This window comes from Psammomys obesus, unplaced genomic scaffold, assembly GCF_907164565.1.
Source record: "Psammomys obesus unplaced genomic scaffold, mPsaObe1.curated_primary_1811, whole genome shotgun sequence".
In the NCBI taxonomy this organism is placed as follows: domain Eukaryota; kingdom Metazoa; phylum Chordata; class Mammalia; order Rodentia; family Muridae; genus Psammomys; species Psammomys obesus.
Window position 1 is genome coordinate 7,409 of NW_026591700.1, and position 24,546 is coordinate 31,954.

General features: G+C 44.3%; 1 long non-coding RNA gene across 1 annotated transcript; it reads right to left on the minus strand.

The window, feature by feature from the left end:
- Nucleotides 1–18,824: 18,824 nt before the first annotated feature.
- LOC129680195 (uncharacterized) lies at nucleotides 18,825–24,410 on the minus strand. The gene is made up of 3 exons (XR_008720654.1): nucleotides 24,344–24,410; nucleotides 21,676–21,764; nucleotides 18,825–19,049 (listed from the first exon to the last, which is right to left on the minus strand). It is a non-coding gene; the product is annotated as an uncharacterized LOC129680195 (long non-coding RNA).
- Between the last annotated feature and the right edge of the window lie 136 nt (nucleotides 24,411–24,546).

Sequence of the window (24,546 nt, forward strand, 5' to 3'; positions counted from 1 at the left end):
TCATCCTAAGTCCTTTCTGGTATAGAGGGCAAGACAGTCTTCTGGAGTCAGCTTTTTGTAAATACACTAATCCTGTTGGTGAGGCCTGCTGCTGTGATCTCATCACCTTCCTGAAGCCCTGTCTTCTAACCCGCATGCTGGTGATTCAATTTCTAAATAGGAGTTTGGAGGTACAGTCCTTCAGATTGAAGCCACTTCTGTTTTTCTTTTGACCTTCATACTTATCTCTTTCAAAAGCACACACTGATTCTACTTTTACATTTTGATGGATTAACACATTTTGGTTCCAATCAAAGCTTTAGACATATGTACAGAGTGGAAGGAATAAAGGCACTGAGTTTAAATTTTCAGAAAGGAACTATACCAAAACAAAGATTTCATACACATGTTCTTGCCCCCTTTCTTCGTCAGAGCACAAATTGGAGAAGATCCTGAGGACAGAAAGGTCTTAGATCCAGCTTGTCTCACCTGCAGCGTATGGCATCATGAATATTTTACACAATTTATCCTACCCACAAATTTAAAGAAATATTTTTAAGGTTGGTGATGAGACATCTAATAAGGCAGTAGAAATTAATTATAATTGGACAAAAAGAGGAGGGTTGACAGATACTTAAATATCTCAGGGAAAACAGTTCTCAGCTGCCTGCCTCTGGGATCCCACAGCTATACCAGACATCAGCAACCAAGAAGGGCAGACCCAGTAATTTGTGGGTCAGACCATAGCATCAATAATAACAAAACATCGGGACCCTTTGCAACTGGGCAGGTGGGCAAGATAACTCACAAAGGAAAACAGAAAAGAAAAGACCCCCTTCTATTGTCCATGTGCTCAGCCTTCCATATTCAGAGACAGACTTTTAAATATGTATCATTCCAGTAAAAGGGGCAAACTTGCTAATAATAATATGATTCAACAATCACTATTCCAAATAAACACATTAGGAAAGCCATTACGATAATCAAGTTAACATCTGTCCTTCACAACCTGCTTTGAAAAATCATTCAGGCTCTCTTTTGTCGACTTGACAAGTGAAAGAAGTTTCTTAAGCATTTTTTTCTGTGTACTGATATTAGTCTGCATAGGTGACTTTTGGTACAGTAAGACTTCTAAAGTGTTTGGTTTCATGAGTTCACCGGGATTTTTGTGCTGCATTTCATTATTCATTAGGGGAGTCTGTACCTTTTCTGAAAACAATACTATAATAGGTTAAATATTATTTGCAAAACTTCCCTCACAGATTATTAGCTGTTCCAACTCCCTTTGAATACTTTCAATTCACATATCCAAGCAGTCGTCCATAATTGCATTATTCCTGGGCCTGATTCTTCTTGCCAATAAAGCCTGAAAATGCCTTTTCAACAGCCAGATACCCACTCCTGTGAACAAAACTGTCTCCACCCATTTGGAGCACTGGGCAACAGCTGGGATCTTTTGTAAATAAATTGAGATCTAGTGATGAATTTACTTGCTATTGTAGTTGTATTCATGGTATGAAAGCCATTGAAAGAAACTCAGAGCTCTGTTGTCTGCTGTTCAGCATTCGTATAACTTGTGAAATCCAAGAGGGAGAAACACTGTAATCATTTATTTAAATTTTTATCAAAAACAAAATGCTTTGCTTTTTCTGGCTCAGCCGCTTGAGAACCTTAAATTCCAATAAACACTAAACACCTGTTAAGCTGGGTTTCTGCAAACACAAAATGGGCACCTGCTCTTCCAGAAGGGCGGGGGCATGGGATGCACATTAAAAGTCCTTCCAAGAGAAGGACTTCAAGCTCTGAACTGATTTTTATTTCTTTTGCTCAGTTCCCTTTGACAATCACTTGATCCCTCTCCATCATGCTTTTCTGACTTACTTGACCCCTTTCCATCATGTTTTTTGTCTCGAAAACATCAAATGTAATTATGAGTCATCCATATATAGGGAAAACCCTAGAAAATCAGCCAGTGGAAATTGTTCAGAATAGAAGCAAGTCATAAAAGTCACTTCTCCACTCCCATGCACTTTCCATTCTTCAGAGAACTCCAGCACATTTCTTTGTGCTTGGCGCTTTCCATTATCCTATGTGTCTGTTGGTTACGACTGCCTCCAGCAGGAATCGCTGTCACCCGTGAATGTCTTCAAATACAGCGAGACAATGTTCTTTTGTAAGAAAAATTAGTTTAGAGCCAGGGCCACTGCCAAATGCACCGAGCAGCACCGGATACAGTTCTACAGTATGACTCTACTTGACTTGGGCTTCTTTTGTTGTGCAAAACTATCACCGCAGAGGTAGCTTAAAACAATAACAGTGTATATATATGTGCATGTATGTGTGTGTATATATGTATATATATTTCAGGAAATTATATATATACATATATAATGTTTCAGCTCTTTTCTGAAAGAAAACAACCTTGACTTTCAGTAGGTTGCTACAAAGATTTATTTCTATCACTCCTAATTGGAAGCAGCCTTCCATGGGTGTTTCTGAGACCAGCATCCTTCCAGGTTGAGGCTCTAACGTCCATTAGAACTAAAATCTTCTGTTTCCAGCTTACAGGCAAGAGAGAATGTGGCAGGCCCAGTGGGAGGTTACTATGCCTCGGCTCTGGGAAGGGAATGTGTAACTGACCAGAAGCAGTCACAGCCTGCCGAACCTCAGGAAAGCTGGGTGGATGACCTACCTGCTTGCCAGAGGAAAGGGAAATAAGTCAGTGAAAAACTGGCTCATTTCTGCCCAAAGTCCTGATATTTCTGACATGTCTTTCATAGAGATGAAAGTGTGATTTACTTAATTCTAACCATATCAGGGAAATTTTTTATTAAGTAGTGCCTTGGAAATTATCTTAATCTTTAAGGGTCTTCATTGACTTAATCTTCAAACAGCAATCCAACCATTAAAAATAGGAAACTCACTTTTGCTAAATTACTTTCATACCCCCTAGTTGTCATTTCATTGCTCATTTTGAGAATATGACCCATGTCTATTACCAAGTGCTGTGGCTACTGAACTCCAATCATAAAACATAAACATTTTTAGAAGAGACCACTGAAATAATGCAAACATCTGCTCTAAGTAGAATTAACAGGGACTTACTTGAACAATTTTCAAATAGATTTTTAAGTAGGGGGCTACAAACAAATAGAAAAATAAATGTCTCCCTGATATGACAGCCCTGTGTCACTGTCCAACAGAGAGACATTCTTAGAAATGTGTGACTAAGCCAATTTGTCATTACAGCCCAGGGTGTGGTTACACAAACAGGGAGGCAATGACATCACTAGCTGACACAATCTGGAGACAGCTGTCATTCGAGGGGGCCATCATTGATCAGCCATCACTGTGCGCTACATGGCTGTAATTGAATTAGGGTTTCTTTTGCTGTGCAAAACTATTAGCAAGAGGTAGCTTGAAACAACATAAACTTACTGTTTCAGAGATTCCTCAGGAATGGATCAACCTAACATCTCAAGGGTGATATCCAGTTTCTGTGATGTGAACAGGAAATACTCCACAGGCTCACACGGTGAAGCCTGGACCTCGACTCAGGGCACCATCCTGAGAGGTCCTAGAAACTTAAAAGATTTCCAGTCTAGCTGGGGAAACAGCTATCTGGGGGAAGATCCCAGAGCTATCTGATCACTGGATATTCTGTCTCCCTTTCTCTGTGCCGTCTGCCATCATTCTTCTCCTGTATGTACTTCCCACTATCATGTTCTGCTTCAGTGTGGGCCCAGAGTCAGTGGAGCCAAGAACCGTGCAAGCTGTGATCCAAAATAAATCTCTCCTTCATTGGATTGTCATAGTGATGAAGGAAGTGACTGACTGAGCTTCCCTCAGTCTTATTTGAACTTTGGAGCTCTTCTGAGCTCCTTCAGGTCACTGGTAGCATCTACTCCTTGCTGGAAGTAAGCTGGATTTCCATCAGCTCCTATAAACCCTATAAAGCACAGTGCTTTCTCATATAGCCATTTACATGTTTAAAGCCAGGAGCCATAGTGGAGTATGACATTAGCCAAACCCAGGCATAGGCATGACAGCTCATCATGCCTGCATTCCAACCCATACTGCAGGGATCAGGAATCTCAGAAGTTAGCCCAGCAGGATGAGAAATGGTGAGAGTAATGAAACACAGATAATAAGGGAGCAGAGACTTACTGGACAGAGAAAGGCCAGATGGGTTAGAGATAGAGCACAGGGGAGCAGAGAAGGGGAGAACAGATGAGGATGAAGTGTAGTGACATGCATGTATAAAGATGCCTTGATGAAACCTATTACTTTATATGCTAGCCTGAAAATTAACTGTGAAAAACATGTAAAAACAAGTTAGAGAAGTTGGCTTACCATACTGCACTTTTGTTTTGGAACCATCAAGATGATGGCCAAATCCATCTTCCCAAGTACAGGAGGGGGCTGACATCAGTGCGCCTCTGAAGAACAGAGCTAGGAGACAGACAGAGATCACGGTATGTCTGTGCCTTTGGTTTAGTTCTGTTTGGATAATTTTAGCATGGCAGTATAATAACTTCAAATGATGCTGTGAATGGGATTTAGAACAGTTGTTTCAAGCTGATCTGGGGAAGGAGTCTACAGATATGTCCACAACAGTCATGCCCAGTGCTGTTGAAACTGCAGGACGGTACACAGCCTTGTCCCGGCCTTTCTGCGAGAGAGAGTTTGCCTGAGTCTAGTGAGAATCATCAACATCGAACAAGCCAGGAGGACGGTTCATGAAATATTAGTCTTTGGCCTGCCTTGCAGTGTGACAATCACTAAACTTGTCAGAATTGTAAAAGAGAACATTAAATCACAAACCACCAATTATGTGGAGGTGGGAGATGAATCTCAAATACACTTCCTTGGGAACAAGATCTAGGGGTGTTTATGGGTTGAAGCAGGAAGGATGACCTGAAGAGATGGCCCAGTGGTTAAGCGTGCTTACTGTTCATCTAGAAACCCTGGTCTGGTTCCCCATGCCCACACTGGAGCTCACAGCGACTGTTGCTCCAGTTGCAGGGAATTTGATGCCCCTTCCAGGGTCCAGGGGCTCCAGTACACATGTAGGGTACCAAAGCTCACACAGGCATCTACATACACATGGAACAAAATAAATTTCTTAGAAGACGTGGGATTGCTGAAGGAGTGGGGAATAAAGAGGAATGAAATAGCCAGAGGCCAGTATGTGCACGGTCAATTCGTGGCTCTTCATAAGATACATGCTCAGAAAATGGCAACCTGGACATTCTCTGGAGCACAGTGTTTTGCCTTCTGAAGTCCAAGTTTACCCATTAGACTCTGAGGTAGGCTCAAGGCTATTTCCAAATCGCATAAGAACGAACACAACCTTAACACATCAACCGCTATGGGCTCACACATCAAGGTGCTATCTGTAGTTCAGCTCTGCTGTGTAGCTGAGTGACCCCCAAAGTCACTGGGAGAAAGCCGTTAACCAAAAGCAAGTAAAACTAGTCGGTTCATCCAGATTTTTCCTACATATCATTCAGATTTTGCCTGCTCCCTCGAGGCAACTCCTTCACACCCGTGCGTGCACACACAGACACACACACATTTACTGTGTTTGGGAGGGTATTTGGGTGGGATTTTTTTTCCGTCTTGTCTGTTGCTAGAATTGCCAGTGAGCCTGTTTAGAATTAGCAGACAGGAGTCCTTCTGAGAACACGCTGCCCCTGTGGTGGGAGCCGTACCCCCAGAGCTTCTGTTCCAACTGTATAGGAACGACAAGGGGCTTGAGCAAAGCCTGTATCTGTGACCGTGAGGACAGCAGGGCAGTGCTGTGGAGAAGTGACAGCAGGAATGGTGGCCTCTGTGAGTCTCCCCCTAAGACACCGATCCTGACCCTGGGCTCTGCAAGGTGGGATGGGGAGGACCCCCATGCTGTTTCTCTGCAACCTGCCAATCCAGGTGAGACACAAGTGCCTAGAGCTGTCAAGGCAAATCCAGCTGCTAAGTCGGAACAAAATGAGGCTGTCAGTCACCCTGCCTCAATGCAACGTGTCCCCAGAAGCACCACAAGCACAGGAAACCGTCATGGCATCATCTCCTGATAAAGTCCGCTGTAGTTCCCTACGCACAATCCCACCGTCGTTTGACACCTTCACCGCCTGCACTGCCATTGTCTTGGGGCCAGCTGCTCCTTGTCGTTCATTTAAGGATGCTTTTCATAGCCTTAAGCAATAATAATTACAAAAGTTTTTTCTATGGACGTCTCATTGTTCAAGCATTTCGAAAGGCTGAGCGCTAACCCTGGCACACCCTTCTCTCCCCAGTTCTCACAGCATCCTGAGATGATGATGAGCTCTGTAGGCAAGTCCCAAGTACCAGCTGGTGCTCTGTTTGCAAGCGAATGAAACTGCTTGCCAGAGAAAAGTGCAAAATGCTATGTTGGTTGGAAGCAGCCTTACCGTCCAGTCCAAAGACAACCGTGAGTTAACACCAAAGAGAATTACTGGCAGAGGGCTGTCTGCGACCTTTCCTCTAATAAATAGACCAGAGATAAGTCAGAGTCACCAAGCAGATGCCTGGACCTGCCAGCAGGTTCAAAGTGTGAGTCTAGAAGCAGCTAAAAATAGATTCCAGCCAGACAATTCTTGGTTTATCTGGCCCATCCCTTGGGGTCTTAATCAGTCATTAAGTCTCCTCAGAGTCAAACAAGTCTCCTCATTATGATGTTCCCATAAAACCAACTTCCTGTTGCTCTGAGAATGGTGGATAATGGCCCCTGATATGTGGAAATTTGAATGCAAACTGATAAAAATCAGAATTTCTGCACACGATGGATATTAAAAATACCAAACTTTTTTGATTTTTGAATGTTAAGCAGCATCCCCAGGGCTGACGTGACCCGGAGGCGTGTGATGCAGTGAGCAGGAGAAAGGCAGGGTAAATGCCCTCGCATCTTTAATAATTTGCCTGTCCAGCCTACAACCGGTGTGGTCTGATCACAGGCAGCCCACCCAGCCCTCGTTGGCGTTGGCGGCATAAGTAGTTCATTGGCAATAGTTTTCCAAGGGCTTTTTGTCAAGCCACAGTCAATCTGCCTTCACAGAGCTTCACAGGAGAAGTGGGGCAGCCAACCAACTTCCATTTGGGGGATCTCTCCGGACACGGTTAATCTAAACTCAAGAACAAGAGCATTCATATTTGTCCCTGTATGACCAGGATTACCGCCATTGAAATCTTTATTATCCGCTTGTCACTTTCTTTGCTACTTAATCTCTTTCTCTTGTTCAATGGGCCCCTCTTATTTTCTTTCCTGTAAGAAACAGGAGACCTCCCCCACCCGCTTTTAAAGAATGCAGAGTTAAAAGGCCAGCTCAGCTTGACCACCTGGATGGATGGGGGCACTGTCCACCCAGCACCCTGCCAGCAGCCAGCTGTGACATTATGCAATGCCAGCTTTGTTAAGGTCTTGCTCATAGGATTGTCCTGACTCTGTTGACAACCACCCCCTACCCTACCATGTCACAAGTCTGATTGTCTTCAACTTTTCTTGTTCAGCGCTGTTTTGCACATTATTAAGCACGGGGAGTCTGTTAATCACAGTTCACTTCCTGTGTAAGGCCACACCGGGGAGGCAGAGGTGGGTGGGGAGGCCCGCTGGCAGGCCTGAATGTCTTGTGGGGGTGGCCTATTTACATCCCTAACGAGATCATTACCAGTAACTAAATACAAACCTGGCCTCGTGACCCTCTGAGGATGGGGAGGGGGTAACAGCAAGATATCTATGGTGTCTCAAAATCCTGCTCCGCTCCCAGCTAGAAGTTAAACCTGAGGTCAAAGGTCCCTGGCCCTGTTCTGGATTTGCCAACACCCAAGCCTTGGGACTCTATGCAACACCCCTGGTGGGCACTGCCCTCTGTCTGCCCAGCCCAGCTCTTCAGAGAACTCCTTGTCTCCCCTCTGGGACCACCTTCGAGCTGGCTTTGAGATGACCCCACCCTCACAGTCTTCTCACAACTCTCAGCAGAGCCTGAAGGTGAGTAGCCCTTAGTCATTAGACTAGGCCTGAGGCAGGTAGAGGTGAGGCCTCAATGCTGTTGCTCAGAAACTTCCAGCCTCCTGGGGCAGCTGGAATCCTATCCCGCAGAGGCTGGGGCTCGCACAAAGGGTAAGTGACCGTGTGAAAATGTGTGACAGCGTGTGAGCTAGTCTGGGAAGGCTAGTGTGTACTAGCGTGTGCGTGAGCGTGAGAATATGTGCGTGTGCATGTGGATATGAGTATTTTTATGCATGAGAGTTGGGGAGGATTGTGATTACGTATACGGATGTGAGTGCAGTGGTATGTTTGTGAAAATTTGTGTGTGTAAATGGTGCAAGAATGGCTGTGGCTGTCTCTGAGAGCATCAAGAGTGTGAGTGTGTATATGAACAGGAATATGTTAGTGTATGTGTGAGCATGTATGTATGAGTGTGACGGTGGTGTGACTTGAGTGTAAGCATGGGGGCATCTATGTATACGAATAGGTGTGTGTAGAAGTGTATTTATTGTGTATATGAAAATACAAATGAGCATGTATAAGCACATATGTGCTGTGTGAGAGCCTGCACATGTGTAAATATGTACACATTTGCATCCGTCAGTGTATGTGTGTGTATTTATGCATACATGTCAAGCAGGGGAAGGCCTCCTGGGCTACGGAAATCCAGCAATAAGGGACCCACAGGCCCATTCTGGGTGATGGTGCGGCTCTCAGTGCAGCGTCAGAAATTCAGATCCCGTAGAGGGTGGAGCTTGGTGACCAGCTGCTCTTGTTAGCCACCTGCTCTTCTTTTCCTCAGAAGAAGCGATGGTATTCCAAGCAAAGTTACATCTTAAGTTACAAAGAAATGCATTTATCCGTCTGCACTATGCTTAAGGCCGGTTATTCTAATAGATTCCCAAACTGACCCCAGCAGAACACCCAGCTTCCTTCTCACACTCCTTGAGAAAGTTAGGGCTGCTGTAACAGTGGCCTCTTCACATCCGTTCTGCAGGTCAGATTGCGTTCTGACCTAACAGAACAGACCCTTCCCGGTGTGTTTGGGTTTTCTATTTCCTCTATGGCAAACACCTCCTTTGAAGGCCTACCCTGGTGGAACCCTCACCCCCAGTGCCTGAAGACCTCCCAGAGAAACTTCTCTTACTGAGGCCCCTGTGTTGTAGCTGTCACTATACCCAGCGGACTATATCCAGGGACTTTTAACAATACATTTAAACCCCGCTGCATTTGAGCAGTAGTGATCCACGAAACATGTTTAATATGAGGAGAGAGGGAGTGTGGGTGGGAGGGAAGTGCCGGAGGCAGAAGCACACGGCTGAGGTGGAGCTGCTGGCCTGATGCTTGGACCCCAACCAGACACAAGAGGCTCCGACACCGTTGGCAGTGAATACGTGGTAATAATAATACCGTAGTTGAAAAACCAAAGGAAGCAGCCTTGGGTTCGAATGTTTTTTTTTTTTTTCTTTTCCTTCCCAGTTTGAAAGAGTGCTCCCATACTCCCAAGTTCCTGTGGGTGTGGGGAGAGTGGAAGTGGGTGTGTTACCCTGGCAAAGAGAGGCGCACAGTGTTTGCAGCCCTCCTCTATAGCTTCTAGTCAGAGAGAAGCGGCCTCTCATCCCTCTTTCCTCACCCTCATCTCCCTTATCCCCTCCACTCCTCCCCTCCTCTCCTCTCTTGGAACAATCCCTACTGCGAGGCAGTGAGGTGGGAAGGAGACTCAGGGCCCCTCACAGGAGGCTGCAGCCCTCAAGGCTGTGCCATTTTCATTTGCTCAGTGTTCTTTTCATCTTGAGGGTGCTGCTGTGCGGAGAAGCTCTCCAGCTCAATCTAAACCTAATCCATTCTTCCTTAATGACATGCGGATTTCAGACCCTCAAACAGCAACAGCGTTGCTCTAGAGTGCCGGGTGGCCATAGCCAACCCTTGTCTACACCTTCTGGGGGGTCGGGGGGAGTCTGAAATGTTCATCCTGGGGCTCACACAAAGTAAGGCTCAGGGCTCTTTGCCCCAGGGCGCTAGCTACTGCGATGCCTGCCCGAGCCCTCACTGTATGGAGGGAAGGGAGAAGCACAGTGGTAGGGGTCTGAGCTCCCATCTTCTCAGATGTCCGGTAACCTCGAAGCTACGCATACACAACGTGAAGTTTATATTCCGCCTGAGCATTTCATCGTCAATAGGGTGCTGTTTATCTACTGCTTACACGAGAAGGTAAGCTCATGTAAGAAAATGACCCCAGTAATTTAATTTCACCGGACCAGACTCAAAGCTGTGAGGCCTGAGACCTGCTGCTTTATAAACGGGTTAGGTCGTGGTTCTGATCGAAAACAGCCAGCAAAGGCCCATGGGCTAAAGGTGTGCTCCCCAGTGCAGCCCTGTACAGAGATGAGGCCTTCAGGGGCTGGCTGGATCCATAGTGGGCGATTAAAAGGTGACAGAAATATTAGGAGGCGGAGCCTAGCTGACGGTAGCTGATCCTCGAGGAGTATGTTTGTCCCAGATCCCATTCTTTCTCTCAGATCCCCAGCAGCACAGGGTGAAGAGCTTTAGCTTCACCACAGGCTCCCCTCCCTGATATTCCAGCTCACCTCAGGCCCGTGACCTTGACCGAGCCAAGTGACCAAGGAATATTAAAACCTTTGGAACAATGTGACAAAAATACATCTTCTTTCCTTTAAGTTAATTGTCAGTATTTTTGTCCCTGTGGCAGAAAGCTGACCACCCTAAATGCTGGGTGGTGGAATCTCTTCCCCCTCATCAAGACAGAGTCATCAGCACTGCCCTCTTGTGTGCAGGATGACTTGAGCCACTTGAGCCTTGCGCTTTCAATTGGAGACTAAACTGAGCAGAACTTAAACCTTAAACCCTTCCTTCCTGAAACTTGAACAAAAGAGTGGCTTCAAGGAGTTCCATCAACCCAGAGCAGCTTTCTCCGAGTGACTTGGGAAAGCAGCTGCATCCTTCATGGTTAATGGCACGTGTTTTTAATTAATTCATTATTTTATTTTATGCATATTGGTGTTTTGTCTGCATGTCTGTCTGTGCACCATGGACACCACAGAAGCCAGAAGAGGACTTCAGCTGCTAGCTCCCATGTGGATACTGGGAATCAAATTCAGTCTTCTGGAAGAGCAGCCAGTGCCCTTCACCGCTGAGCAATGTCTTCAACCCCTGATGGCATTAAAAAAAAAAAAAAAAAACAGTCAGGCTTACTTCTTCTCAGAGTTGCCTGGCAACCTCTGAAGAAACAGCTAAGCCAGGAAAGATAAGGTAGAAAGTAAAGGTTTTTCATTATACCCTTTTTAAGTTTTATCATTAGGCATAAGACTTCTCATGATGAGAAAGCATAATTTTCAGGTTCAGGGAACCTGAGTAGAATTTGGCCTGTCTTTTTAGAGATACGGCATTATCAACCATGGGGTCTGTTGTTTTATAACACTTCTGCTTACCCTCAAGCCAGGCTCCTCATTATTTGGTTGCTTGTCTTCCCATTTCTCAAATGCCCCAAGATTGGTTCCACACCAGGGCTTTCGCATTTGCTCTTTTCCCATGATTCTTTTCCCACTTAACCTTTAGCCCAAAAGCCTCCTGTGTGACTTCATGACCATTTAGCGTGAGTAGCCTCTGTGCTATCCTGCTGACCTGGAAACACTTTCTGATGTTTAACTCTGTCTTATCTCCTTGATCGCAGCCTCTCTCCACGAGAGCCTTGTCCTCATTCTCCTGGAGCAATTCATTGTGCGGGGTACATCAGAGGCACCCAGGAAGTATCTGTTGGTGGAACTCCAATTGAAGGGTAAGGAAAACTCGCTGATGCTCTTGTTTGGTGTCCCTTTAGACAGTTCTTTCCTTTCAGGATTTTATTCTGTGGTTGAATCATGCTGGATTTACATCCATGGATTCTGCATAGCAACAAACAAAAAAAAGTATCTGTAGTGGGCTGGGGTGATGAATCACAGTCACGATAACTTACTGCTCTTCCAAAAGACCAGTTCAGCTCCCACCTCAGAAGCTTTCAACTTCTTGTGACTTCAGCTACAGAGAAACATGTCGCCTGTATGCATGTATGCACACACACACACAGAGATAGAGATGTCTGTCATATATGGGGCTTTTTTTCTTCGATGGTGAGGGCTGTGGTGGTGCAGACCTGTAACTCCAGCACTCAAAAGAGCAGAAGAATCAAAAGTTCAAAGTCATCCTCAACAACATACGGAGTTGGAAGCCAGCCTGGGCTATGTGAAACCCTGTCTATCTAAGCTGTGAACTCTCAGTACACAACTTCATTAGCAACCAAATGCCTGCTGTGGTCTTTACCCCCGTTTATTATCCACAACACTAAACCCACCTCAAGTTGCTCGTATGCTAAGAACTCATAAAAATATTTTCTGTAAGAGCTGTGAAGGACCGTTTAAAAAGCTCAATTCTACCAGGTTTCCCCTCATCTCTCCAGGATTCTTTTTGCACAAAAGTGCCCTTGCTCATGCTGAAGAGGCTCCGAGGAAAGAAAGCCCTCCAGACGGTTTGGCTTCACAGGCCATCCCTCGGCTCTCCTGTGGTTCTTCTATTCAGCTGAAGTACAGTTTGCTTGTGTTTACCTTTTGCTTTAGAGTTTTTCCACATAGTTCACTGAAAGTCATTCTGAGTACATAAAATTTCACCTGGTTCATAAGTGCACCCTTCACCCTTTCCACCCCATTCATATCCCATCATCTCTTCATCCTGTTCCACGATGTTCTTTAGAGACCAGCAATCTTGTTGGGTTCTCATTTAGTCTCCTGTTACATATAATTTTATAAATAAACACACATTTTCTGCTCCTCATCACATAAAAGAGACATTCTAAAGATACTCTTTTTCAGTTTTCTTTCCCACTAAAGAGTAAACACACGCTCTGTCTCAGTTCACATGTCTTCTAGCTCAGCGTTTCCACAGCTGCCTAGGACCCCATTTATGGTGACACCATGGTTTATTGAAATATCTTCCTCCAAATAGCTCTCACAGCACTGAAAGATGCTATACAATCTTCCAAGAGAGGGAGGCAACCGAAGTCCCACCCGGCTCTGATGCTTATGACCCACAACAACCAACATTGCAGGTTACCCTAAGAGTACAAGAGTGACACCTTTGTCTTAGTAGTAACAATAGCTGTCTAATTGGACTAAGAATCTGATTAACAGGGAGAAAACACACCTGCTGCTGGACACCTAGCCAGCTACCTGGGGCTAGGGAAGCCATGAGTCTTAGACGAGAACCTACTACTGCCACCAACTGCATTCCAAGTGTTTGTCTCATAGTCACAGATAAGAGTAGCTCTCTTCCTCAAAGAAACTTCTTTTTGCAACAGAGACTACTACAGAAAACCACAACCAGTCAAAATTCAGATAACAGAGTGGCCACAGTTGATACATCTACAGCACCACTCTGGAACCTGCTAGTCAGGGGACATCACAGAAGAGAGGGGTGGAAAGATTATAAAAATCAGAGGACCATAAAGTCTCCTGGGAGATGTGTCTCCTAAAAATGACAGGGCAGCCACACCCGTGATACCTCAACAATATGGCTTCTTAAACAATACCTAAAGAAGTACAGTAATATGCAACAGGAAAATATCATAAAGCTTCAACCTAAACAAAGAACTGCAGGCAACGAAGTAATGTTGAAAGCTAAAGAGTCTTTCACAGGAGAAAGGCACTTAATTGGCTATCTGATACCAAGTCCTGAAGTCATATACATTTAAGTCTACTACTCAGCAGGTTGTATTTATATATTGATGCATATATATGTATAAATACATATATGCTCCCCCATCCCACGATCAGAGCCATCGGAATTCTCAATGTCTAAGGAAGTATCCATATCACAGGGTTTTCTAGTCAGATAGACAAGTGGTGGCTCTGCTTTCCATTAGCAGGTATCTCAATAAGGATGAGGTTGAGCAGGTTTAAAAATATTGAAGAGCTATGGTAATAGCCTCTTGTTGAGAACTGTCTGTTCTTGTCTCTTATGTTCTAGGCAGTGATGCTTCCCCCCCCCCCTTTTAGTTATTAAGAAGTCTCTCTCTGGGGAAGACAGGTGTCCTTGTGATCTGTGTTGAAATATTTGTATTCCATCAGACACGCTTGTGAATATTTTTTTATTCTACTTATGTTTGTCAATCTTTTCCTCTAATGCTTCTGGATGTTGAGGCATATTTAGAATTCCTCTCCTTGACACACTAAGTTAAAGGATATCCCCCTCAACTCTCTTTGGCATAATGTCTTGCCAAGTAGTCCAGGCTAGCCTGAACCTCTGTCTGCTGCCCAGGCAGAACTCAAACTGTGGTCCCTCTGCCTCAGCCTCATTAGACTGTTGCACTTGGAAAAGTTTTCTTGTGTATGATTGTCTTAGTCACTGTTCTATTGTATGAGGAGATGCTATGACCTAGGCAAGTTGTAAAATAAAGCATTTCACTTGGGGCTTGCTTACACTTTCAGCGGGTTAGTCCATGATCATCAGGACAGAGAGCATGGAGGCAGGCGGGCGTGGTGTTGGAGCAATAGCTGAGCGCTCAAGTCAGACAGGCTGTGTCGCCTGATAAAGCCATGCGGTAGACGCTGGGTTTGTACCCAGTACCCACATTAACTACTATCGTGCCTTTTAACCAGTGATACCAGTTCTTAATTGTCACTGTTTAATGAGAAAGAATATCTGAGAAGCTTGAGGTGTTGAGTTTTCATTTGCTTATTTCACAACTTGCAAAAAAAAAAAAAAATCAATGGGGACCCATTTGATTTGCACCACAGTTCTGGGTCATTAGAACTCATCTCAGACCCTCCCAACAAGAGAGTCTAAAAGAAATGGACAGGTTGAGCTGTCTGGATGGTGTCTTCAGCAGTAACTGTTATGAGTTTTTCAAAGGTATTAAATATTAAATAGGAAAGTGCTTTTTCTAGACAGAATGGATGCTGGTTGTAGATTTAAAGTACGAACAGTATGCCCTGGTTACACTTAGAAAGTCCTGGGGTACAGCTGACTACCATTAAATACAAAATGTCCTCCTGTCTCCAGCATCCATTTGCCAGTCACATTGTCATTTAAAAGTAGTCATTTTGAAAGCAGTAATTCACTCTCTACAGTCCCTTTCTTAACACAATTTTCAGCCTGCAATTTAGATGATAGGAAAATTACAACCTCAGTGCACTGTACTATGTGATATAAATGTTATTGCAATTAAGCCTGCTAGGAACACACACACACACACACACACACACACTCACACACACACACACACGACCCAAATACAAACTGGTCCACATTTTAGCCTAAGTAACCGTTTTCTTTACAGGGGAAGAACTTCTGCTAGTCTAGTAGAATATAGGGCCCAAACAGGTCTCAATGAGAAATCAAGTGGCTGGGTCTGAACAGAACTGTAATGGCTGGAAGCAGTCTGAGTTTTACCTTTCATGCTCAGGACACAGGCATATTGCCTGGGTCTGTATCTCAATGATGACTATGAAGCAGCTAGCTATTAAAGCTAGAACATCAGAGTGACCCAAAGTACCTTCCTCTACCTGCTCAAAGACAACTGGGCTCCATGACTGAAAGCCTTCGTCATCTCAGTTCTCCTGCTTTCACCCAGACTCCACAGTGTCTTTCCTGAATCAACAGATCAAAGTCTGTTCCGGGCTATCAAAATCACTCCTCAACTGTCCTCTATGGAGAACACCTTCACACCTTCCCTTCCCACACCAGATTCTCTGTAAATCTAAACATACTCATTTCTGGCTCTAATGCCTTCAAAGGCTCCTGCCAGTGTCACACTGTGGTGGGCTTGGCACTCCAACATACCTTCTACCTGTCCTTTTTTCATGGGTGTGAAAGAATCAGTTTTATTTCATTTCAGGGCACTGATGCCATGTTGAAAAAAGTTAGAAAATGCCATGTGGTAGCTTGAATGAGAAATGGCCCTTCTAGGGTCCTGTGCTGGCTAGTTCTATGCTAACTTGACACAAGCTAGAGTTGTCTGGAAGGAGGGAGCGCCAGTAGAGAAAATGCTGCGTAAGCCTGGGCTGCAGGCAGGCACCTGGAGGGTGTTTTTTTAGAGATTGATAAGGGAGGGTCCAGCCCATTGTGGAGGGGTACCCCTGAAAAGGCCATGAGGAGAAAATCAATAAGTAGCACTCCTCCATGGCCTCTGCATCTGTTCCTGCCCCCGGGGTCTCTGGAAAAGCAGACAGTGCTCTTTACCTCTGAGCCATCTCTCCAGCCCCGTGAGGTTCTCAAGTCTTCCAGTGGACCTGAGCTGGCCCCAGCCCCCATGTCAGACAGTTCATAACTGCCTATAATGCCAGTTCTAGGAGAATCAAATTCCTCTAGTCACTGTGAGCACTTACACATATATTTAAAATTTTAAATAATATAAATTTAAATTTATATATTTATAAAATATATATATATATTTGTTTGCATTGAGTTACCAAAAAGGAGAGGAGCCATTATAGGTGGGAGGCTCTCTATTCACATACCATTGCCAGAAAGCAATCACATGACTTCTAAGGGATGCTGGGAAATGTAGCCTCGCTGTGCCAAGTAGTACCCAGGAAAGAAGAGAAAGCTTGGAGTGAGCTTGAGGTGAGCCTCCACATGAGTTTTATTTAAAAAGATTTGGCATGCTTATAGCAAAAGGCAATATTTAAAGTCCACTAGAAGACAACCATGAGAATAACAATGATTTCCCGAGTTCTTTCTCTAGAGCAGCACTAGCTTCAGCATGTACTGCCTCATTTTAAAAAAACTTGCAATACAGATATTATCTGGGTTATTTTTTTCCACCTTAAAAGTCCTGAAGCTCAGAATGAGAAACAATTTGTTTGCGGTCACATAGGAGAGTGAGTCACATTTGTGACTCAGCTGTCATCTCACCTTTCCTAAAGCGTAACTTTCACAACAGCTTCTCTGCAACACGGTGAACCTGGGAAGAGCTTGGCAGCACATCTGGATAACCCCCTCACTTTACAGTTGCGAAAATTGAGGACACAGAAGAAAGGTGCACGGTTGGCAGTGCCACTCTGAGCTTTTTCAACCCAGCGTCAAGTTCAAAGCGGCTGTGATTGTATAGTTTGTGTAGTTTGTGTAGTCTGAAGTTATGCTAAGAGTTCATTTTTGAGTGGTAAGTACGTCTAACCATGCTTGTCGTGGCTGGGTTTTGTCCACCTGACACAAACACAGATCTATCTGAGAGGAGGGGATCTTAATTGTGGAAACGCCTCTGTGAAACTGGCCTGTAGCTAAGTTCCTGGGGCATTTCTTAATTAGTAACTGATATGAAAGGGCCCAGGCCATTGAGGATAGCGCCACCCCTGGGCAGGTGTCCCTGAGGTGCATAAGAAAGCAGGCTGAGCAAGCCATGAGGAACAGGCCAGGAAGCGGTGTTTCTTTCTGGCCTCTGCTTCAGTTTCTGCCCAGGTTCTGTGACTTCCATGGATGATGGATTACAAACTGTAAGCTGAAATAAACTCTTTGCTCCCCAAGCTGCTCTTGGTCACAGTGCTTTATGGTCACAACAGAAACCCTCACTAACGTAATGCTGGACAATGGACAGGTGTCTCTTAGTTTCCTTCTCTGCTATATTCTTAATATAAACCACATTTAATAAACTGCGGAACAGTCCTACTAGCACTCTGAATTTGGGAGACTAAGATAGAGGGATTAGCTGACTTTAAAGCCAGCCTGGTGTATATAAAGACACAGAGATGGGGGTGGAAGGAGACAGGTATTCTGGAATGGCTGAGAAGATGTGTGAAATGTTCTCTAGTTCCCAGGCTCGCTGGCCAGGCTCTCGTCTGTCTAGACTCTGAACCTGTGTGTTCCAACATGGCAGTGAGCTTGGGCTTGGCTTTAGATGGGCTCTAAGAAACCAAGGTCAAGGGGCTTGGTTCTTGAAGATTCTTCCAGTTTTCCTCAGGGGGGTGGCTTTTTTATGCTCCATTTTCACCACTCTGCCCTCCATCACAGCATGGAATATAAGGTACTGCCTTCTGATATTGCTCTGCTTTTAAGTGATTTTTAAGAGGATTTGTCCCAAGCAAAGCAGAGGTACATGCATAAATATGAGTCTCTTACTCTGCTATAAGTGAAATGGCCCTTTTATACTTCAGCCTGCTTCTCATGTAATTTGATCAACTTTATATCATTTGTAAAAATGACAGCTCATTTGTTTACCTGTTTTGTTTTGTTTTGTTTTGTTTTGTTTTTCGGCTCCGTCCTTAAGCTTTTCTACCTTATCAGGACTATGAAGCTCTTCTTTCTGCATTTTGCATAAACACAACACATCTAAGCGGAGATACTACAAGGAAGAGAGCCCTGGCACAGTCTCTGTCCTGGGTTCCTTGCTTTTTCAATCCTGAAGTCATTTTTTAACCTGACTTAAAGTAAAGCAGGTTTTCAAGGCTTTGAGAAATGCTATTAATTCTGTAAATTAGCCCTGACTCACCTGTTTTGTCAATTAATCCACTGGCACTGAGCTCATTTGGATTCTGTTCAGACTTGGAAGCCCTTTGCTGCAGACAGAGAGGATGCTCACTGCCGGAATGACAGCGGGCTGGGCTTTATTAGCTCGCTAGGCAATGTTTTCTGAGTGAGTGTATACCGTGCGAAAAGCCCCAATTTTGATAATGGATGTGCCTCTCTGAGCTTTTAATTCCATGTTTAATTGGGCACAAAATTCAGGCGCTCAGATTTCGTGGAGGTGCCGGGCAGAATAATCAAACCCACTGTGTGATGAGTGGAGTGGAGCCGGGAGTCCAACTTTGACTCAACGGCACCAAGGAAGCCCCCAACCAAAGTCTATTGGTTTAAAGCATGTTTTAATGAACAGAAAATTATGAGAAATTGTCTTGATTGGGCTAAGTGCCTCACTGACAAGGAATATTGTTAGAAAAAAACCAAAAAGTTAACACAGGCTCCCTAACTCCAGTGTGCAGAAAGCTGGAATCTTCCAAGCCACCGAAGACAGATGGATAGTGACTTCCTCCCTTTTTCTGAGCAGTGTCTGGACCACTCTCTTGGGCAGTACAAAGTCTTCCTGAAAAAACAACAGAAACAGGAAACAGTCAGTGTGTAGAGTTACGGATGGCAATTGGATCCATAATCTTTAAATTATTTACCAGAAGCCATCAGTTGGGAACCAACACTGTCTTGACTTGTTAGTCTCTTTAACCATTGTGATTTTCTTGCCTTTATCTCTGAGTTCTTTCCTTACTAAGTAAGGTGAGTGCTGAGACATCCCTACTTCCCAGCGGACACTCTGAAGCAGAAATGCTTTCAGTACCATTTTGGCTCTGAAGGTTATAATTCTATCTGCAGCATCTTTTTTGTTTCTGTTTTTGTTTTTGTTTTTGGTTAGGGAATATATACACATATATGAGGGTTTCTAATATGTACTAGGAACAAAATATATATTACAGTTGTATTACTTTCACTGTTTTCTCTTTTTAAATCTATGACTTTTTAGATAGGTGTTTTTTGTCTGCCTTTTCATGCATTATTAAATTGCTGACTGAGTTAATTTTAGTGAGAGGACGGATCTCTAGTCTATTTGTTATTTGAGAGTTGAGACTGTGCTGAAGTATTCCACTCACATTTCAAAAGGAAAGCTTATTTCTACATGGTGAGGTGTCTGTGTGCCTCTTAAAGCATGCATGCTTATTGGTTTCCCTAAAACAATTTTGTTGTATTACCCTGAACACTTTTCAGTCCACATTGAGCCCTTTGCTTTGAGAGAGTTGGGTTACACTGTGCTTGCTCATTCATTGACCCATGCCTTCTTCATCAGGCTTTGCCTTATATATGTCAGGGTGGAGTTGTTAGGATCATGGCTCTAAGAAGATTCGGACATATGATGATAGATGTTTATGGAGGAGGTAAGATGTGGTATGCTGGCACACTTACACACTGTGTGATGCTCTAATCCAGCTAAGCTTTCCCTGTGGCTTGTTTTAATGTCTGCCAAAAGCTCATGTGTTCCTTAGTTTGGCACTACTGGGAGAAGGTAAAAACTTGAAGAGTGGGCCTTAGGCAGAGGTCTTTGAAGAAGCACAGTGAGATGCCACCCATTTCCTTTTCTCTCCTTTTTCTTCCTGGCTGTAGGGTGAACAGTTTTGCTCCATCACAGTCTCCCCACCACCGTGTGGTGCCCCAAAACAGCAGCGCTGAAAGATCCCAACTAAAACCCCTAAACCTTGGGCCAAAATAACCCATCTCCACTTCTCTTTCTTTCTGCCAGCAATAACTTATGTACATATCACTCCCTCCCAGTGTGAACAAAACCCAGTAAAAATAAAATAAAATAAACCATAAAACACCAGGAGCCTGGAGACTGGGCTGGTGCGCACTTGGGAGCAAGGTGGTGCACACCTTGAACACCAGCACTCAAGAGGCAGAAGCAGGCAGATGTCTGTGAGGCCAGTATAGTCTATATAATGAGTTGTGGGTGTACCGTGACCAGCCACCTCCAGGTCCTGCCACCACAACTCCTCCCCCTACCCCGGTGACAGACGGGACCCTCAAACTGTAAGCCAACAAAACCCTTCCCTCCGGAGTTGCTCTGCCAGGTGTGTGATCATCTCAGCAACAAGGCCACGACTAGTAGTCTGACCAGCAAGTGCATCTGTTGACATATTTATCCTTCCCACATCCTTTCTCTTGACCTGCAACACGCACACACACATGCAAGTACCCATGCACACACAACATAACTCTAGTTATCAATAGTCACCTTTCTGTATAACAGATCACTGGAGCTTATTTCTTCTTCATAATGCTAACTTAGTATCTACCAACAACCTTCTCCTGTCTTTCCCTCCTCTATCCTCAGTATATGATTATATTTTTATCATACAGGCATTTCCTTCATAAAAAATCTTTTATGCCTTTTCCATAATGACATTTTCACTCTAAATTCTTTTTGTTCCTACTATGAAAATTGCCAGTTTTCTTCAACTCTTTCTAAATACTTGTTTTCATTGCCTTATTAATAACGTGTATCCATATGTCTGTGACGAGCGCAGCGAACACGAGTGCAGTTGCCCACAGAGGCCAGAAGAGGGCATCTGACACACAGGAGCTGAAGCCAGAGGTGGTTTTAAACCACCCACTGTGGTGCTGGGAACTGAATTCCAGTCCTCTGAAAGAGCAGTGTGAGCACTTACCTGCTGAACCATTTCACCACATCCTCCTTTGCCTCATTATTCATTTATTCGTTCATTCATGGGTTTTTGACACAGTGTTTTCTGTGTAACAGCCCTGGCTGTCCTGGAACTTGCTTTATAGACCAGGCTGGCCTCACACTCACAAAGATCCACCTGCCTCTGCCTCCTGAGTATGGGTTTTGGATGTGTGCACCACCACACCCAGTTGCTTCATCATTTTTTTAAAATCTCAATCTTTTATTTTTAATCTTTTTTATGTCACTTTGGGATTAAACTCATCTGACTTATTTTCTTTTTCAAAATTCACAGAGGAAGTTAGGAACTTAGCCTGAATTTAAAAAAAAAAAAAAAAGAAAAAGAAAACCTGTCCATTGCTGGGTTCTTCAAACACCTGGAGTAATCTGAGAATCTATAGGAGCTGCAGAGACAAATCGGTTCCCTTCTTTCTTTGCCCATCTGGACGTGGAAGTTGTGAATGCCTGGAGCTTCTGACTCGCTCACCTCTTCTCTTCTGGAGAAATCTTGGACCACAGTTCTACATATCACTTCCCCAGTCTGAAGGCAATAATGGTGTAACAGCTCCGCACGCCCTTCAGGAAGTAAAATGTTTAGATGAGAAAAACCTCCCTAAAAGCATTTGTGAGAGATGACTGAGTGTTTTTTATCAGCGGCGATAGGGACTTTTCCCCATAAATATATGGCATTCAATAACACAATCTCCTTTCCCAGCTACATGCACGTGTCCTTCAAAGCACTCTTCCTCCAACCATGTGACCATTCAGCAGAGAAAAATCAGCCCGTTTACATAACAGCTGTTAGTGTGAGCGATGACATATTACTTCAGGGCCTTCCGTCTATAATGGGTTTTTCAAATGTGTTGCCATGTTCAGTTGATTAGTTGTGGGTGATCTGAAATGTCAAACTATTAGCCTTGACAACTACTGCCAAGGTTACTATCTTTGGAAAATATCTTTTTAATAATATAACTGTTTGTAAGTGGAAAGAGTGATGCTCAAAATACAAAGTCACAGTAAGTGTGGATTACCAAGCCACCGATGGCCTCAGTTCCTCATTCCCCTGGGTCTCAGGGCTTCTTTTTAATGAGCAAGCTCCACCACGGGACCTCTAGGCTTTTCTAAAATATACATATGGATTTGGGGAATGGAATCTAGAAGTAGGGAGGAGAGGAGGCAAAAACCTTCAGTGGAAGATTCTGGCACCCGCCTCCCACCTATGGCTAAAATGTCATGATTAAAATTTTATCTCAAAAACTACCCAGGGATGAGGGTTCCGAATCAGGCTTTGGAATGGGGGAGTTTTAAAATTTAAGTCTGCAGATGTCCGCCATTGAGATGTATGGAATAACATTGGTCTTTGGCCCCTCGCACTCCATTTCTTCATGGTCTCTCACGCCCATTGCTCTTCCAAAGAGCACACTGTCTAGAACACAGTCTCCTGGCTGCTCCTTACCGTGGTCAGTGCATCCTTTCCTCTTTTCCATTCACAGTCCCCATAAGCATGGTAGCCGTACAACCTAGCCTCAAACTAGGACATGCTCGAGAGTGGAAGGGACATATGAATTATATCGGACAGGTCAGCCTGGGGTGCTTCTGGACACGGGGTGTGTGGCCACCCTGCCAGGAAAGGTCATATTGTCAGGTCTTTGCCCCGCCTGTAAATAGTTTCTAATATGGGCTTCCTGGAAGCCAGACCTGAGCTTGGGGGTTTGCTGGAACAGGAAAGGTAGTAAGCAAAACATCACCTGTGTATTATCGTCGAAATGACACTGACTCTCACAATCAAAGAAACCCACCGCTGGGCTGACCTGCAAACACCTGCTACCACTCCAAAAACCTCCCCAACCTGAACAGACCCCCCCAGCTGAGGCTTCAGCAGAAGGGAGAAAGACCCATTGCCAGGGATGTTTTCCTTGTGTTGCTTTTCACAATCAAGCCAGCTGACCTCATCCATGGACAGCTATAGCATCCAATGGGCAAAGTGAAGAAAGGATTTACACACGAGGTGTTAGAGTGCTGGCAGGTGGGTCTTTTCAGAACCATCATCCAGAGTGGGGATGCTGCTACCTAACCCTAACCCAAAGTCAGACTGAGAATGGCAATCTTAGGTACGGCCAGGCTGCTGGGGGAGACGGGGCGGGCAGGGCTTTTTCCATTAGGGTTTAAAGGACCCTACAAGCCACAGGCAGCTCATGTGGCCGATACCTGAGGACACACACAGCAGTCTCTGCTTCAGTGGGACTCTGACCTCGCAGATCTGTCCTTCCCCCATTCTACCCTCAGAAATATATGGGTGTCCAAGAAGCTGACTCTGGCTCTGCTTTCCTTCTGTACATGGAAAATGAAAATTTTGAAATGTTGTTTGATCATCTCAACACACACACACACACACACACACACACAAATGCTTAATAAAAACTGTAGTGAACATAGACTTTGAAGTCTACTGTAGATTCTTAGCTAGGATAGAGGTGTCAGCAGAGGGTTGAAAATACTGAGCTGCTCTGAGTGAAGGATTCTGAACGAGTGATGTTGTTATTTGTGGAGGTTGTAGTCCTCTGTCATTGAGGACAGCCTTGGGATGGATGATGCCTCTGAGGTGGGGTGAAGCACACAGACTGACAAGGGAACCAGGACTTGAAATAGCAAGATGTCTGCGTGTTTATTAGTACATTAAAACGCAGGGCCCAGTGGGGTCTAATAGCCCTGGATTTAGTGACTTCAGATAATGACATCTCTGCAACAGAGACTGATGTGAAAATACCTGATTTCTATTGGTAGCAAAGTCACAGGTCCTGTTGGTATTATTGTGGTTTAATGTCTGCGTGCATAATTAAAGAAGATGTCAAAGTTCAGTCGGAGGCTTGTTAAAGTAATAAAATAATTTGCTTTTTATCTAAGGTTACAGGCCCCTGAATTCCAATCATTGACTTCTTAGAACCTCAGATTAACAACAAATACCATTCTTGCAAGCCACAGCCTCGCTATGTCTGCAGCCTGCCTGGTTATACACAAAGGCACAACCTACCTGCTGTTTGCCTGCACAAGCCTAAACCCTTCACAGAGACTGCTTTGGAAGCCCTACCCCCCAAGCCTTCATCCCTAACCAATGACCAAAATCACCTTCTCTGATAACACTTCTGTATACATACCAGCTTCTCCTGTTGCAAAGAAACTTTGTTCAGATATGTAATTCCTGCTGAAAAAAGTTGAACATAGAAGCTTCTAAAACCCTCAACTGTAGATCAGAAACTGCATAGATGAGTCTTCTTAGCAATTCAGTTTCTGGTTTAAAAAGAGGAAGAAGAAAAGAAAGAAAGAAAGAAAGAAAGAAAGAAAGAAAGAAAGAAAGAAA